General features: G+C 43.1%; 1 protein-coding gene across 3 annotated transcripts in view; it reads right to left on the reverse strand.

Annotated features, from left to right (window-relative positions):
• Positions 1 to 18,166, reverse strand: part of LMNTD1 (lamin tail domain containing 1) — a 295,944-nt gene that overhangs the window by 220,804 nt on the left and 56,974 nt on the right. The window lies entirely within an intron of this gene.

Below are 18,166 nucleotides of genomic sequence, written 5' to 3' on the forward strand. Positions count from 1 at the left end.
GACCCCAGGGCCCCTTTCCTTGGGGTTCTGCCCCCAGCAATACCCCCACACTCTGGGTCTCCCTTCCCAGGGGAACCCCCTCCCCCGATGCCCACTTTGCCTCAGTGGCTACTGCCAGTCGTCATCTAGCCCCCTTTCTCTGTGACAGACTGCAGTCTGTAATGGCCACTCATCACTGGCAAGGGGGTTGGACCAGCTGTCTCTACTTATCCCCAGGCTGCACCTCTGCAGCCCCAGTACCTCCTTAGGCCTTTAACAAGCCTCGGCCTGAGGAGTTGCCAGGCTGGAGCTCCCCAGCACCTCTTGCCCTTCCCCAGCATTGCTCTGCTTGAGGTACCCTGTGCTCCCAGGCAGCTAGGCCCTTCTCACTCCAGCCTTGGAGTGAGCCTCTGACCCAGCTCCTCCTGCACAGCCTTCTTATCAGGGCCAGCTGGGCCCTGATTGAGCTGGCTACAGCTGTGGTCAGCTACTCAGTCAGCTTCCCTCAGCTGTTCTCACTCCTCTTATCTCAGGAGCAGGGTAACTGCCGCCCCATTTCCTGGAAACCCAATAGATACAGGCACACTAGCATTGTGCTCTTCTCTTCTAGCTATGCTTTGAAACTGAGGGGACTTCAATCCAAGGACCTGTTCTTCCAACTTCGCCAGCAATATATTCATATACATGTAAATTTTTTTATTATTATTATTTTAAAGAAAAATCACACAGTCATGTTTACCTAACAACAGTAGTTAAGACAAGCAGATTAATTCCATACATTTTCAATCCATTATGGCAGGGGTCCCCAACGCGGCGCCAGCGGGGCCATCTTAATGCACCCGCGTCCTGGCCCCCGGGAGAACACCCGCCGAAATGCCACAGAATTTCAGCTGCATTTCAGCGGGGACGCCTCTCGATGACGTCACTTGTCGACGGCAAGCGGCGTCATCGAGAGGCGTCGCCGCTGAAATTCGGTGGCATTTCGGCGGGTGCTCCACCGCCGCAGTGGTCCTTCCTCTGGCACCCGCCAGAGGAAAAGGTTGGGGACCACTGCATTATGGATATTCCCATATATAAATAATTGAAAAGCTCTCATCTTTACTGGAATTAACAGAAAACATGCAACACACTCCATTTTTAGATACAAATTCTATGCACTAAGGAATATGCTTTACCACACTTGTACTAAGCGCATGTTTTAAAATGTGGGTGTGGAGAACTGCAGCATCTTTCTGCCAATATGTAGTTTGATGATAAATTGTGATTTTTATTTAATGAAAGTATATAATTATCTGTAATTAAGAAGTGGATGATGTGAATGTGAATTTTGGCCTTCTTTATCCCTTTGGATCCTTTGATTAAAGGCACTAAAAACGTGTAAGGTATTATTATTCAAAGCCACATCCAAAAATGTATTACAATGCTAACAATTAAAGCATGAAGACAAGCAGCTACAGCAGAGTTTTTTCTGTACTACATAAACCGTCTCTCCTCAAAGGTTTTAATTTATTAAAGCTTTCCCCAGTCACAAATCCTGGTCGAATTTAAGGTCCAGACTGTCTAAAAGAAGTTATGTAGTGAAGTTTATGGGCAGAAGTGTGTTATTTTATTGGTGGTTGAAAAGTTGTCTATCAGCCTTTGTAATTATATTCTCTCAATTTTATTGTAACTTTGGGGGGGGGGGGGGGAATTGCCAAATTATAGATTTTATATATATATATAATGCTGTTTACAAATGGTTTATCCACTGAGAGACTCATTTATTTTATCAGACAGAAGATGCAGAGGGGCATTAATGTTAAGATTATGTAACTTGCAATATTATGATCCCAATCATACCATAACCCATTATATGGCTATTTTAACTTTGGATCTTTTGCCTGATGCAAGTGCATTGTGTGTAGGGAATTTAACTAGGTAATATGGTTAAAATCTATGGTTAAAACTGCATGGTAAACTACAACACCAGGGTTTTATTTTCACAGTTCTTTGACTTGTTACGTGACCCTCTTTATTTATTTGTAAATCAAATGAAATAATACTTCCCAAACTCAAGCAGAGGTGTTGTGAAAGTTAATACAATAATATCTGTATACAGCAGGGGTAGGCAACCTATGGCACACGTACCAAAGGCGGCACACGTACCAAAGGCGGCACACGAGCTGATTTTAAGTGGCACTCACACTGCCTGGGTCCTGGCCACTGGTCCAGGGGGCTCTGCGTTTTAATTTAATTTTAAATGAAGCTTCTTAAACATTTTAAAAACCTTATTTACTTTACATACAACAACAGTTTAGTTATACATTATAGACTTATAGAAAGAGGCCTTCTAAAAACGTTAAAATGTATTACTGGCACACGAAACCTTAAATTAGAGTGAGTAAATGAAAACTTGGCACACCACTTCTGAAAGGTTGCCGACCTCTGATATAAAGTGTCTTGGGAACTCTAAATGAAAGTGAAAGTATTTCCAAATCTAAATGGGTTTCAAGCCTGAGGTGATAGGACTTTTTAAGCAGTTTAGCTTTGATAGTAAGGTGTTTCATTGTAAATCCTGCAACCTTCTTTAAAAACAGATATTGGCCCTGATATTTTGGTCTAGCCAAGGAGTGTTCAGCACAAGTCCAAAGGAGCAGGGGAAAGGTGGTTTTATGCCCTTTTTGTGCCTTCTTGTTCCTGGCAGCCAGTTACAAATCAGCTCACTCCCCATTACGAGAGCAATCTAAAGACTGCTCTATTCTAATGAACAGACTCCAGATGCCATTATGGATCAGTTATAAAAGAGATGGCCCAGACACCTCACCTTTTTCCTGCTGTGCCCAATGACAGCCAGAAAAAAGCAGGTGGTGGTAAGAGCCACTACAGTAGCTGTACACCACTAAAGATCTAACTATTTAGGAGGAATTCTCCAATGGTCACTTCATCCAGCTTTAAGGCTGTTTTGTGCCACCAGAGCACTGCAAAGAATCTCTAATGACCTGGTGAATCAGGCCGAGGAAATGTTTAACTGCAAGGAACAGTGGAAAGTAGACAAATGCTCTCTTCCCTTGGCAATACTCTCTCACAGTCTCTATTCCTCCCAAATAGAGCAATGTTTTCAACACTCTCGTCAGTTACTTCCTGAAATGTTCTTGAACATGTTCATCAGTATTTGAAATAAGCATAAGAAGGGAGAAATATTATAGTCCCATTATAGGTGTCTTGGTGTCTGTAGCAGAACTGTATGTGGTTAAGCTATACTAGTATATGGTTAAACCACTGTACTATTATGACTCCTATACTGTCATAGGATTTGGGTTTCGGATAATAAAGCCTCTGCCTCAATCCTGGTTAAGGTAGACTACATGGGGGGACAGAAGCCTGTCAGAGCGGGGCTCCCTGTCCCCAGTGATATCAGCACTGTAAGGAATGGTGACTCTTTTAAAGTAAGAAGCCCATCCAAATTCCTGGGTATGTAGAATAATTCTGTGCTGGGCTAAAATAAGAACGTGTACATGTGGGGTGACCCTCCCCCCCAGGGCAGGCATCTCACACAAGAACCAATGCACCACTTAAATTCCGTAGGACTTGGAGTAGGCCGTCTGCAATGAAGTGAATTTCAGGTTTGGCGAATAAAAATAAATACTCTTTTTGTGTTGTGCTGCGTTCCTCAGTCTTCAAGGCTCAATTTAATTTTGCTAGCAATCTCCTGTATTCCCAGTGCTAATATTTGGGGTTGAGGAAGAGCTTTCTTCTTCACACACCAGTTTCCCCATCTGCTCAGTCCTCAAGTGAAGTCATAATCCTATATTTATGACATCAGTTTGTTGCTATGGAAACAATATAACATCTCTTTCAATGGTATGCAGTGAGCGTAAAGCGCATACAGAAAGGGATGGATAAGGCTTCACGGGACTGAGGAGAGCCTCGCTCAGAGGCAGAAAGAGAAAAACAGCGTACAAAGATGGTATAAAGGAAAAAACTGAAGTGTAAAAACCAGGAGACAGGTCAAAGGTGGCTTAAAACATCTTTTGCACTAGTCTTATTCTCAGGGCATCGAGGGGCTTGCTTGGTCCCCAGCCTAGAGCAGCCTCAGGACTGCCCCTGGACCCAAAAGAATAGCTGATATGCTGTTTTCCCTATCCTCCTTCCTTCCCAACACACGCCTTCTGACTTCTGGCATGCCCCATACCTTGGATGACATGGGAGGGGCTCAGGAACGCTGTTAGGTCATGGGTATTCCTCAGTGGGACGATTTGCCTGCTGCACGACCTGTTTACATGACAGAGTAGCATAAAGCCGCCATAGTGGAATAGAGAATCAGGGTCAGAGGATTTTCACTGGTGTTTCTGACAGTCTAATTTGGCCTGCAGATTTGGAATTACCGGCAATGATGCATAAAACAGAGAGAACACATCTTGAGTTTCAGCTCCCAGGGTGAGCCTGCAGCAGCCACAGTTAGGAAAAACATCTCTTTACTTGTGAGCTGAACAATTTTGTTCTAAAAGTCAATGAAAGTCAACAAACATGGAACCCTATGGTGCTTTAAAAAAAAAACACAACCAGAATCACTCTGGGGAAGAGAGGAAGTGACTCACTAGCTCAGGGTGAAAGAGGTAGGGACAGGAAGGGGTTCCAGATAGATGAAGCAATCAAAACTTTTGCAGCATATCACTCACATGCTCCTCATTAGTGACCCAGATTTACTAGCAGCCCACAAACGTTTTCTTGCTGTAAATTATTGATATTAGTAAGGATGAGGTTATAGAAAATGTGAGCTATGCTAAAGAAATTCATGTCCCTTAACTCTTTGCGTAGTACACTAAAAATATTCTTGTGCCCTTTATTCCATATTATGGTCTACATTTTGGCCTTCCTAGGTCAAGAAGCATTAAAGAATGAACCCCAACTAAGGGAAGTTCTTGGAAAGGGGCTGAGATTAGAGTACAGCAAGTGAGTGGGATGCAGCTGGATAGCAAGTTTTAATTAGAGCTTGTCAAATACCTATATTTTTCAATGAATAGTATTTTTTCCTACAAAAAATTAATCCCATTTCCCACCTAACTTTTGTTTTAATATTATTCGCTGTTTCTATAGCACTATTGGTGTGCGTGCAGGATGACCAAAAAATGCTGAAAATCTGCCTCATCCTAGAAAGATTTCCCTAATATCTAATCTCAATCTCCTTTGCTTACTCTGAAGCAAGGGAGATTTAGGTTAGATATTAAGAAAAATTTTCTAACTATAAGGATAGTTAAGCATTGGAATAGGCTTCCAAGGGAGGTTGTGGAATCCTCGTCATTGGAGGAAAGGGTGGACAAACACCTGTCAGGGATTGTCTAGGTTTACTTGGTCCTGCCTCAACACAGGGGACTGGACTCGATGATCTCTCAAGGCGTCTTCCAACTCCACATTTCTATGATTCTATGGTGCAGGACATACAGCAATATTTAATTAAAGGGGGCATTAGGGAGGAACTTTCCCAGCGGGTTGGTTATACCACAGACTACAGCAGGGTTTCTTTCATGTCTAAAGCAGCTTATACTGGACACTGTCAGAGACAGGCTATCAGACTCAATGGACCACTGCTCTGATCCATTATGGCAATCCTTATGTTCCTGTGCAAGCAAGGTATGTTGATCATGGCTCTATATTTAAGTATCATATAGTACATCTGCAAGATTTCTCCAAAAATTCCTTCATTCAAGACATTGCATTGGACATTACAAGCCAGATTCTGCTCTTACACCACTGTAAATTAGGAATAACTCAATTTAAATTATTAGAGTTATATTGGCATAAATCTAGTGAGAGAGCAGAATTGGGCCCTATCCTCCGAGGGTAATTGTGAAAGTATTCTGAACTACTGAAAGGCAATAAGAAACCCATTACATTAACAGATCTAGTAGAGTGTGAAACAGCCTCCCAAGGGAAGAGGTGGAAACTCTGCTTGGTAGGAAAAGACCCCATTTAAAACACTGTATAGGAAAACTCCTGCAGTAATGCAGTAAATGACCTGATAGATCTTCCTTTCTAACTTATGATGACATCTTGGGGTGAAATCTAAACCAATGAGGGGCTGTCACCACCTGCCCTACAACCTCACAATGCTTTGCTGCTGCAGCTCCCTCCTGGGCCTCTCACAAACAGAATAAAACAAGTTTATTTCACTACAGAGAGAGGTTTTAAGTGAGTACAACTAATGAGGCATTAAAGTCAGAATTGTTACAAGAAAAATAAAGAAAATGCTTTCTGAATTTAAACTAGACTTGGTTCAAGGTGAAATCCCTTACCATGTTTCCAGTAACATTGCTGACCAAACTCTCAGGCCAGGATCCGCCCCCAAAGTCCAAAGGCTGTTTCTTTCGTTTTCATGGGTGAAAAGAGAGATGGATAGGAAGAGATAACTTGGGGTGGTTTTGTCCCTCACTTTTATGGTCCAGGCCCCGTTGAGGTGTATTTTTCTGAAGGTTACCTCTCAAAACAAAGTTTATTCCAACAGGAAAGGAGGCGGCATGGTGTCTAGTAGCGAAAGAGACCCTGTGCTGTTTCTTTTCACCTCTGTTTGATGAAATGCAGATTTCTCTTGTCTCCTGTCTTCTCCCTCTCACTGCCTGAGGATGCTGTTTACAACTTATATGTAAACTGAGGTAAACACATTCCTTTCTTTCAGACCTGCTTAGCCAGTTCTGCCTAACTGGGACTATGTGGGTTTGAACATGTACCACCAACATCATTCAGGGGGAATTCATAATTTTACAGATAATGTTGCTACATACATTGCACCATGATATTATTGACCACCAATTTTTTAGTTTTCAAATGATAACTTGCAAGACGTATTTTGAAGAGAGATTATTACAATAGTGTGTAGGGTGTGAATATAGGGGTGCATTGAATCACACAAATATGTTATTCTTGAAAGAGACAAAGAAAAATGAGAGAAAAGGGGAAAGGAGTGGAAATTTTGGACTAGATTCTGTCCCAAACTATGTTGAGTAGCACAATACTCTGCAACTAATCCCACTGGAATCAATAGGGCTACTCACCGAGGATGGGTTCTACATATTGAGAGCAACAGCAGCAGAATCTGGGCACAGCAAGTAGTCACTGATACAAAGGCTGGCCTTCAGTTTCATAGTAAAGGAAGATTGATTCTAGATTCTGCTTTACATTTATAGTTGGGAATACACCAGTATATATTATAGTCTTTAACTCTGTCCATTATCATGCCTACAACTAATACATATTTACTCTGTGTGTATATATTTTATATATAGATAAAATTAATTATACACTCATAGTAAATGTGCGGTAGCCGTAGGCATGTTAACGGACAGAGTTAAAGAATGATATGGTGAATTACCATGAGCATTGCTGGATGATGTTAGCAGGGTTAGAGAGGGCAATGACACAGATTGGGCCTGATGGAGCAAGGTATTAAACTTGTGCATAACTATAGGCACAGAAGTCAGTGGGACCACTCACATACTTAAAATTGGCACATGAGTAACTATCTTACTGAATCAGGGTTATTAGTGCTATAGCATCTGGCTCTAATGTGTTTAATTTCATTGCACACAGACAACACACCATACACCACTCCTCCCCTCTCAGCACAAGAAGGTTTATCAAATATCAAAGTGAAAATCTCAACCCGTGGAATTAGAGGTGTAAATACTGAAAGTTTCTAATGGAGAGTAAAAGAGTTAGGTGGAAAAAATGAAAGAAAGAGAGAGGCCTCTTCCCTATTATATTCACATTTTGATCTCATGGTAGTAGGCTTAAACTAGTGAAAATGGTGGATTCTCTGTAACTAAGTTTTTAAATAATGATCTGAGGACTTCAGTAACTCAGCAAGAGGTTATGGGTCTATTACAGGAGTGGGTGGGTGAAGTTCTGTGGCCTGCAATGTTCAGGACGTCAGACTAGATCGGGGTTGGCAACCTTTCAGAAGTGGTGTGCCGAGTCTTCATTTATTCACTCTAATATAAGATTTCACATGCCAGTAATACATTTTAACGTTTTTAGAAGGTCTCTATAAGTCTATAAATTATTGTTGTATGTAAAGTAAACAAGTTTTTTAAAATGTTTAAAAAGCTTCATTTAAAATCAAATTAAAATGCAGATCTTATCAGTGGTTCTTAACCTGGGGTGCATGCACCTCCTGGGGTAGGGCCAGTGCAAGGATATTTTGCGCCCTAGGCAAAACTTCCACCTTGCACCACCACCCCCACCCCTTGCACATCAGTTCATTGAGGGGCAAATCCCAAGGAGCCTTTACAGACCCCAGGGGCCAGCCATGCCCAGGGGCTGCTCGTCAGACCAGGTTCCCCCCTCTCTTCCCCCTGAACTCCCCTGGAGGGTGCACAGCCCCCCCCCCCGCAAGCCCTCCCCACCCCACCCCACCCAGGTGGCCCCCGTCCCAAGTCCACTCACTGGCTTTGCCAGGCTTGGGCCGCTGCAGCAGCTCGGCAGGGAGGAGCCATCTTCCGGAGGCACCGGAGACACCAGAGTGTCCTGCTTGTGGCACCAGCGTGGTGCAGGGGGGCAGCAGCCCTGCAAAGGCGGCGGTGCCACTAGTGGGGAGCAGCTGCACCCCCCTGCCCAGGTTGCAGCCCGGTGCCCCCCGGGGGCTCCTGCAGGCTGCAGTGGATGTATGCAGGTGCCAGCCCCCATGCACCCCCCCGGCTGCCCTCTTGCCTAGGGTTACCATATTTAAACAATCAAAATGGAGAGGAGAGCCCTGCTCTAGCCCTGCCCCCATCCACTCCCTCCCACTTCCCACCCCGATTGCCCCGGTCAGAACCCCAACCTCCCCCTGCTCCTTGTCCCCTGACTGCCTCCTCCTGGGACCCCTGCCCCAACTGCTCCCCAGAACCCCACCCCCTACCTAAGCCTCCCTGCTCCTTGTCCCCTGACTGCTCCCTTCTGAGACCCTCCCACCCTAACTGCCCCCCTAGAACCCTACCCCCATCTGTCCCCTGACTGCCCCAACCCTTATGAACACCCCTGCCCCCAGACAGACCCCCGGGGACTCCCACACCCCATCCAACCACTCCCCACCCCCTGAGAGGACCCCCTGAACTCTCGACTCATCCAGCCCTCCCCCTGCTCCCTGACTGCCCCCCAGGACTCCCCTTACCAGGCCCATGCCGGTCAGACGCTGGCTCCACGTGGAGTGCTGAGGCAGCAGGAGGGGGGGAGCTGCGGGAGGAGCAGCGGCGGCTCACACTTCCGGGAGCCGCAGAACCCGGGGGAGCGCGCCTTCCTGGGCTGTGGCCCGATGCCCCCTCTCCCCCGGGGGTGGTGGTCCTGAAGCGGATGAATGTAGGCAGCTGTCCCCGTCCGCCCCCTGGCTCCCCCCTCGCTGCGCTCGGGCTCTGCAGCTCCCAGGAGTGTGAGCTGCCGCTGCCGTCCCTCCCGCAGCAGGCTCAGGGCCCTGTGCCCCCGCGGCTCACACTCCCGGGAGCCACAGAACCCGAGCGCGGTGAGGGGAAGCCAGGGGGCGCACCTGCCACCAGTCTGGGGTCCCAACTGCCGGCCCCCGCTCAGCTTTTGCCGGCCTGGGGTTCCGTTAACTCAGCTGGCCACATGCTGAGTGGGGCCAGCAGCTGGGAACCCGGCTGGCAGCCACGTGCCAGGCAAAATTGTCTTGCGTGCCAAAGGTGGCACGCATACTGTAGGTTGCCGACCTCTGGACTAGATGATCATGATGGTCCCTTCTGGCCTTAAAATCTACAAAGCAAGGTTTTGTTTCAAGGATCTGAACTCCTCCAATCTCTGTGTGCTCATCGCTAATTGCAGGTTGGAGTTTTTCAGCCCAAGGAGTAATACTTGAGAGAGATGGTCTTCACCAGACCAAAAAGACAAAGAAATAAGCAAAGATAAATGATGTCTCTGTTTCCCTCCTTCTTTGTCCAGCTCTCTGTGAAAGTGCCACAAGGAATTCAGTGTTGTGTTGCTTTGGAGTTTTTTTTGTCCTATGAAAGAAAGGTTGCACTGGGGACACTAGATGGTTCAGGGGGTTAATATTATGGGCCTTTTACCTCCAGATTAAAGATAGAAATATAGCTCAACAGTGACTTAAAATCACTATCATCAACAGGTGTTCTATAGTCTATGTGAAATGAGCTAGTAGTCTCAGTCCTGTTCCTAGTGAACAGAAGTCCCTATCAAAATTAACCTTTGAAACTGGCAGTGATCAGTGGTTTTGTTGGTAGCCTCAGAGAAGCTAAAGATTAAATAAGTGAGATAGACATGTTCTCTTACCCAGAGAGGTAGCTTCTGAAGGTCAGGGTTGAGCCATATTGGTGGGGAAGCTTCCAATACTCATGCCTGTGCTGTACGCACAAATTACCTCTGTCAATCCTACACCTTTAACCGGCACTAATTTCACTAATCTAAATCCTCAGATGTGCTACAGCAGACTTAGCATCACTCAAGGTGGAAGGCAAAGGGGGTTCTAAGCCACCTTTCTGCTTCCAGCACCAGCCCTGGGATTGGCTGAGGGCCAAACTGTCCCCTAGCACAAGTTAAAGCAGCCTTAGGGCTGCTCTAATTCACACAAGCCTGTGATGACCCCATTACATTAGTGAGGATCGTCAGAGCACAGTGTGAGCACGTTCTCCAGGCTCTAAAATGCCTCCTCTTGCCCCTGGATTTGTTTTGTCTTTAAAGGACATTGGTTCAGGCGTAAGAGAGGAAGCATGTTCTCACAGTTAAATATGGGCTCTGCCACATTTGCCATTTGACTTTGGACAAATCATTTAACCTCTGTATCTCAGTTTCCCTATCTACAAAAATATGCACATTACTACTTAGCTACCTCCAAGGGATGTTGGGAGGCTTAATACATTTATGTCTGTGAAGGGTTTGGGAATCCTTGAATGAAAGGTACTAGAGAAATGCCAAATATTCTTCTAGTACTCAGACAAGTCTCTCTCTGATTTCAGTGGGACTTCGGTTACATAAAGACTGGATGCTCATCCCCATACTGTGTGACCCATTTACTGTTTTGCAGTCTTTACATTTACCAAAGTTAATAGTATTTGCAGTATTCTACCAACCTGACTAAAATGTCCCAGATTTGGGACAAAAGAAAGGGCACAAAGCTAAACCTCTGGCCCGATTCTGTTCTCACTTACACTAGCAGGAAGCAGAAGTAACTCCAATGAAATCAATTGAGTTACCTCAGTGTAAAATACTTGCAAGGAAAAGGAGAATAAATTCCCTTTTCTTTCAATAGGCCCAATTAGTAGGGCTAGAAGCAGTATATAGTTTAGAGACTCTTACTACACAAAGTACCCTTACAATCTTCAGAACCCAAAATTAATAATGAATTTTTGGGAGTGAAAAGCTGGGGCAGAGTAGGTCTCTTCTTTACCTTGACTTCTAGCATTATTGGACTTGCACTATCTATATTAAGCCTCCATTTATAAATATTTTAATGTAGAATTAAAAGATGAATAGATGTTATTAAATTGTGAACTGTTAAGAGTCCAACAGGTCAATAGCTTACATATAACCGTTTATGACACATACTATTCGTGTCTGTAACATGCTTATAACAACATCTATTAATCCTTTATAAATGAGCCTGAATATAAAGTGTGACCACATTCTTCATAGGTATCAAGTTCTTAGAAACATCCTGCCTTTTCTCTTAAGAGAGACACATTTCGAACATACAATAAATTATAATTCTGCTACTTCAATTTCATATGTTTATCTGCTCTGTCAAACATTTGTACCCTGCTTGACAGAATTTATTGCTTGCCCTTGTAACTAACTAGCTTATTGATCTTTTCTTAAACTTCTTCCTTCACAGCCATTTGAGTCCCTACATCAAGTGAAACTGTTCTCCTGGCTGCTAGTTCAGATTAACAAATGACATTGACACTGTTAAACATCTATGCCACCCGCCTTTACTTTCAGATTAGGATATCTGAGGTCAGTGGGGCTGACATGCTTTTGGGGCAGAGTTTTAATTGTTTCTTTGAAAGGTTTTGCCCATCTGTATCTGTGTGATATACCAACCCCAAGTCAGCCAGTTTATTTCTGCACCACTAGATCTTCAAACAAGATAGGATTTCTGTGTATTGCCTCTAAACCCAGTTTAAGCACTGCTATGTTCCCACCATTTTTTCTCATGTACATAGAGAACATCCAGTTGACACTCCTCCCTCTTCTTGGCTGCCCTTGACTTACTTACAATCCAATACGTACACATTCTATATTTCAGTAGGAATCTGTGGTCAGAATGGATTGTGGTGATATTGGGTCAGATTTCTTTCTGCCTTTCACCAGACCCCACTGTAGTATTAAAAGCAGCTGACTATCGCTACGGAAGAGCTACTGTTGACTTAGGCAACTGATTCAATATCCACTGAAGTCAATGGAAAGACTCCCATTGACTTAAATGGGCTTTGGATCAGGGACTTATCTATTACTCCAGAAGGACTGTGCGTTTTCCACAGGAGTGTTACTGGTGCCTCCACAGTGAACTCTGTATCATTTCCCAGAGTTAAATTGTTACCTTTGCCAAACTTTTAATCTTCATAAACACAAATGTATAAATCTAAAGAAACGAACTAAAATATTGCAAAATCTGGAAGTCAAAACCTTGCAGAGTTGCTATTGTGGCTCTCTTGCAGGATGATGTCATAGGTGGGGGGGCGAGGGCTAAAGAGAAAAAGTGAGAGACAGAAGGATTTTGTATTATTCAGTGCACAAACTGATACATTCAAGAAAGAATCCTGAAGTTTTTTCCTAAACCTGGCCTACCATTCCACAGGCCAAAATTCAAGGAATCATTACAGAGACAGTACTCTCAAGCCATAGGGGAAGGTGGGCATGCCCTGTGTCATCACAAGCTTTGTTTTTTTGTTTGTTTGTTTGTTTTTAAACTTTGTGTTCAGGTGAATTCTAATAATCCTACAAAATCCTACAAAAATGCCAGAAAAGTTATGAGAAAAAAATGTTCCAAAACATTTTATTCTCTTAAATGAAGCAAAGCTTATATTATGTATTTAAAAAAAACATCTATGTATTCTCTGCAGTTAATCAATGTTTTAGGAAAGCAACCTAGAATCATAAGAACTCTATAAATGTTTAAGTAAGGGTTCTTTTACACTGAGTAAATATTACCTATATTACTTTTACTACAGAGACTAAGTTGGAAGTGTTCTGATCTTATCAGGGAATCTATTGACTTTGGGAGTTAATAGATAATACAATATTAAGTACACATTTACAGCTTGTCAGGAAGAGGACACCCACTGATCAGAAACACTATATAAAGAAGAGCTTTTGATGAACTGTGATCATATGCCTCCTCCGGTTTTCCCCAACTGAAGCAATGTGTCATGGTTCCCGCAGAGACCCAAACCCACTCCCATTAAAGTAAATAAAGGGTGGAATTTTTAAAAGGGCCCAAGGCCCAGATTTTTTAGAGAGTATTTAGGCACCTAATCCCAATTGATTGCAATGGAAGTTAGGTGCCTGAATACCTTTCAAAATCAGGGCCTAAATGACTTAAGAGCACAGCCCTATTGACTATCAGTCACTGAGGAACTTCAGAATATCCCACTGAAAATTCCACTTGATTTCAATGGGACCAGGAATAAGTCCAGGGCTCATTTTTTAGTTACAAAATTGTCTTAAATATTCCACTTAGAATTCTACATAGCTGAAAAAGCCAAAAGTAGAATAAAACTCTGGTTCACACTTTACATTAAAGGTACATTTATTAGTAGTTTATTAAGGGTTAAATAATTAATAGACATTAGAAGCATGTTGCAGGCTCAGGTAATGCTTATAACCATCTATAATGCATACATAAGCAGGTGTTATAGGTGGTTATAAGCAACTTACTGACCTGTTGGACTTTATAACCACATATAACAATTGATTAACCATTTATTAAAACATTATGTATTAATTCTTTATACACTATTTATAAATGAATACTTAATATAAAGTGTGACCAAGTTTATTTTTAAATTTACCAAGCCCGCAAACTAAAACATCGCAACAAAAATTGCTGATATTCACATTATAGGGATTCTACAGATTTGTTAGCACTGTATACACCTTTCAAGAGCCCCTCATTCCAAACAGTGTTACTCTGTACCCTGCCAGATCTGAACATTAAACCAGACCCTGTAACCAGATCTGGTAATTAAGGTCACTGCAGTACTCAGGCTGAAATTGATTGAATTGAAAGGGTTATGATCATAGCCAGTCAAAAGAGCCAACTCAGTGAAAGCTTTGAACAGGCCCACAAATCAAGAACTGATAGCACTGAAACTCTTATTTGTGACATGTAGCAAAGGAAGGTTCTGATCTATTCCCTCACATTCATACTCTATTAGACCATAGTTCAAATCAAAGGAATTCAGCTGTGAAAAAATTCTACTGCATCACACATTTGAAGCATGTAATTGGCTAACATATATGGCAATTACAGAAGAGCATTATACTCTGCTTAATTTAACATTCACTATCTGCTTCTACAACTACTCTGCAAAATAAAAGTGGGGGGGGCGGATTTTCTTGTGGGTTCTAGAGTCTCCCTGACCCCTCACTCCCACTACACTAGACATGGGTCAAGCTCTAAAAGTTCAAAGTTCCATATGGACAATCACCACAAAACATCCACAATCATCTAAAGTAACTGAACCTCCTGTAGCCACAGTTTAGAGATAAAATCTTAGGAGCATCCAGGGAGATTTCCAGTACTTACTGCTTCTGATTGGGCTAGAAATACTGTCCAACAACCTCTCTAGATAGTATTTCAGCACATTCATTTTTGATCCTGGCTGGAATTACAAAGTAACGATGTCCACAAAAAAGAAAGGGAAAATGTTTCTGACTCTTTAGAACCTTAATAGTTTGTTTCAGATCCAGTATGAGTTTTGAGAGAAGGTTTGTGACAATTTATTGCATTTTTTTATACTGAAAGTTCTTCCCTATTTCTTACCCATAAATCTCTAGTGCTAACGGACAGACTTAAAATCCAAGCCTCAGCACCTCAAAAATCGGGAAGTTTGGATCTGGACTTTACATCTTAGACCCAGTTTCTAAGCTTTGATCCTGCAATGAGCAGACCACTTCAGTAGCATGGAGCCCCAGTGACTTCAGTGGGGTACCATGTGTACACAGGGGTTTTCCTGTGCAGGATCAGGGGCCTAGTTTGATATTCATATTGAAAGACATTTGATACTTTTGTTTGTGCTATAATAGAAAAGTGTTCAGGCACTATTTTACATGCACCTACTATTATAACCTGGTTATCTGATATTCTGATTCAGGATTTTCTTATTCTAATCAATGGAATTTGAAACAAAATGGAGACTGTTAGCTTTAAAAGGAATTGCTTGTTTGTTAACACAATTGCTGCTCTGCTAATCTGCTGTTAATGGCAAGGAATAAGGAAGCTGATAATGAAATGAAAGAATGAATAAGAGTAATAGCATATCATGGTTCTTAGAAATTCTATATTTTGGAAAAGCAAGGCCCATTTTGTGTTTCTATTAACAAAATAAGCTGCGTATCACTCATTAATTTCTAGAAGAATTTGTGGATTTCTGAGAAGCATCCCTCTTCTGACAGGGCATATTCCTGGTTCCTCAGATAAGTGGCCTAGCCAACTGGATACATTATTCTGATTACAACTTTGACCCTATCCTGATCATGGCCATGTTTTGCTAGCTTTAGATGAATGTATTTTTGTTTCAGTTTTTAGTAAACAGGCTATTCAGCAAGGATAATGTACAATTTGTTGTTCTCAAAACAAAATTAGCCTTGGGGGAAAAAAGCACAAATAATGAGCTTTACTTTAGTGTCAGTGCATCGTCCAGATTTCCCCCCCGGAATCTACCGTACAACAGGGGCTCGGGCAAAGGTAAGAGGATTTCAGTTCTGATGAGAATGAATTTGATTACACTGACAATACAGGAAAGAAGAAAACATCTTTACTGTTCATCTGGTTGCACTCTCTGTCCTTTCAATTCATAGTCAGTGGTAACATTGCATTACTCAAAATAAACATTTTGCATGCAAAGTGAGCAATGGGAAAGATCATAATAGACAATAGGGAATGTGAAGGGGTGAGAAAATGAGCCCTTTGGAATGCTACCAAAGATTAAAACAATTTGGAAAAACCTTAGAGAAAGTGTGCACTGCAGAGAATGTGAGAAAGAATGGCTCAGGTGTGAGAATCTTTTTAGGTGACAAACCTCAGAAACTGTCCCAGACTGAGATATCAACAGCAGTGGTTTTGGAACAAATTGATAAATTCAACAGTAATAAGTCACCAGGACCAGATGGTATTCACCCAAGAGTTCTGAAGGAACTCAAATATGAAATTGCAGAACTACTGGGGTACATAAAGGATAGGTTATGTAACCTCTTTGGGGTTTAGAGAGCATGGCCCCTTTAAATCTTTTTTCTAGGGAGGGGGGAGCAGTGAGAAAAAGGAGGGAAACTCGGGGGTGTGGCTCTGGAGCTCTGGGGAGAGAAGGGCTGCAGCCCGCAGGCCCTAACAATGTGAAGCAGCAGAGAACCTGCCTGAAGCCTGGGAAGGCCAGGGTGGCTGATCAGGGACACCCCAGGACAGGAGCCAGGAGGAGCCCTGTGCCAGGGAGGAATCGTCCGAGAAGGACAGGCTGGAGCTGGACCCGGTATCATGGCTGCCCAGAGCTGCATGGGGCTGGTGACTCTGCATTGGGAACAAGGAGGAAGGTTGCTGGCTAGTTAAGTGGGGAGGTGGTCGCTCTGTGTGGCTTTGCAGAGAGCGGCAGAAGAGGGCACCGGAGGGGTTTGTTGGGGGAAGTTCACTGGCACCGAAGACAACCAGGAGCACCCAAGACTCACCACTGGACTGGAACTCTGCCCAGGACTCCTGAACTCTGTGTGCAGACACATTGCTCAGTGTCTGCCCTTCCAGACTGTGCTACCACTGGGCCTGTGGGGCCTTGGTTTGGATGCAAACCTGTTTTACTGCTCCCCCTATATTTCCCCTTGTTGTTTTACTCTCTCATCCCTCTGTAAATAAATATTTCCCTTTTTTATATCCATTGTACTTTTCCTGTGGGTGGGGTGTTCACTCTGGGGGTTTGGAACAGGTGCCCCTGGGGTGGAAGGGATTTTTCCTACTGCATTCCTGCGCGCACTCTCTCTTGGCCAGAGCTGCCTGCAGAGCAGATTCCATCTTGGCCACAAGGGCGCTAAAGTTACATTTAAATCACCTTTGTACCGGCTGACTGGAGGGTAACTAATGTAACGCCTATTTTTAAAAATGGCTCCAGAGGTAGTCCTGACAATTGCAGGCCTGTAAACCTAACTTTAGTGTAGTTTCAATCAGTTTGCCTGGTACTAAAGAACAGAATGATCAGGCACATAGATGAACATGATGTGTTGGGGAAGAGTCAACATGGCTTTTGTAAGGGGAAATCATGCCTCACCAATCTATTAGAATTCTTTGAGGGTGTCAACAAGCATGTGGATTAGGATAGTGGTTCTCAACCAGGGGTACGCATACCCCTGGGGGTGCACAGAGGTCTTCCAGGAGGTATCAACTCATCTAGATATTTGCCTAGTTTTACAACAGGCTCCATAAAAAGCACTAGCGAAGTCAGTACAAACTAAAATTTCATATGACTTGTTTATACTGCTCTATGTACTATACACTGAAATGCAAGTACAATATTTATATTACAACTGATTTATTTTATAATTATATGGTAAAAATGAGAAAGCAAGCAATTTTTCAGTTCCAATGTGCTGTGACCCTTTTGTATATTTATGTCTAATTTTGCAAGCAAGTGGTTTTAAGTGAGGTGAAACCTGAGGTACTCAAGACAAATCCAACTCCTGAAAGGGGTACAGAAATCTGGAAAGGTTGAGAGCCACTGGACTAGGGTGATCTAGTAGATATAGTGTACTTGGACTTTCAGAAAGCCTTTAACAAGATCCCACACCAAAGGCTCTTAAACAAAGTCATGAGATAAAAGAGAAGGTCCTCTCATGGATCAGTAACTGGTTAAAAGGGTAGGAATAAAGAGTCAGTTTTCACAGGGGAGAGAGGTAAATAGCAGGGTCCTCCAAGGATCACTACTGGAACCAGTGCTGTTCAACATATTCATAAACAATCTGGAAAGAGGGGTAAACAGCAAGGAGGCAAAGTTTGCAGATTATACAAAAT

Source organism: Mauremys mutica, chromosome 1 (genome assembly GCF_020497125.1).
Source record: "Mauremys mutica isolate MM-2020 ecotype Southern chromosome 1, ASM2049712v1, whole genome shotgun sequence".
NCBI lineage: Eukaryota > Metazoa > Chordata > Testudines > Geoemydidae > Mauremys > Mauremys mutica.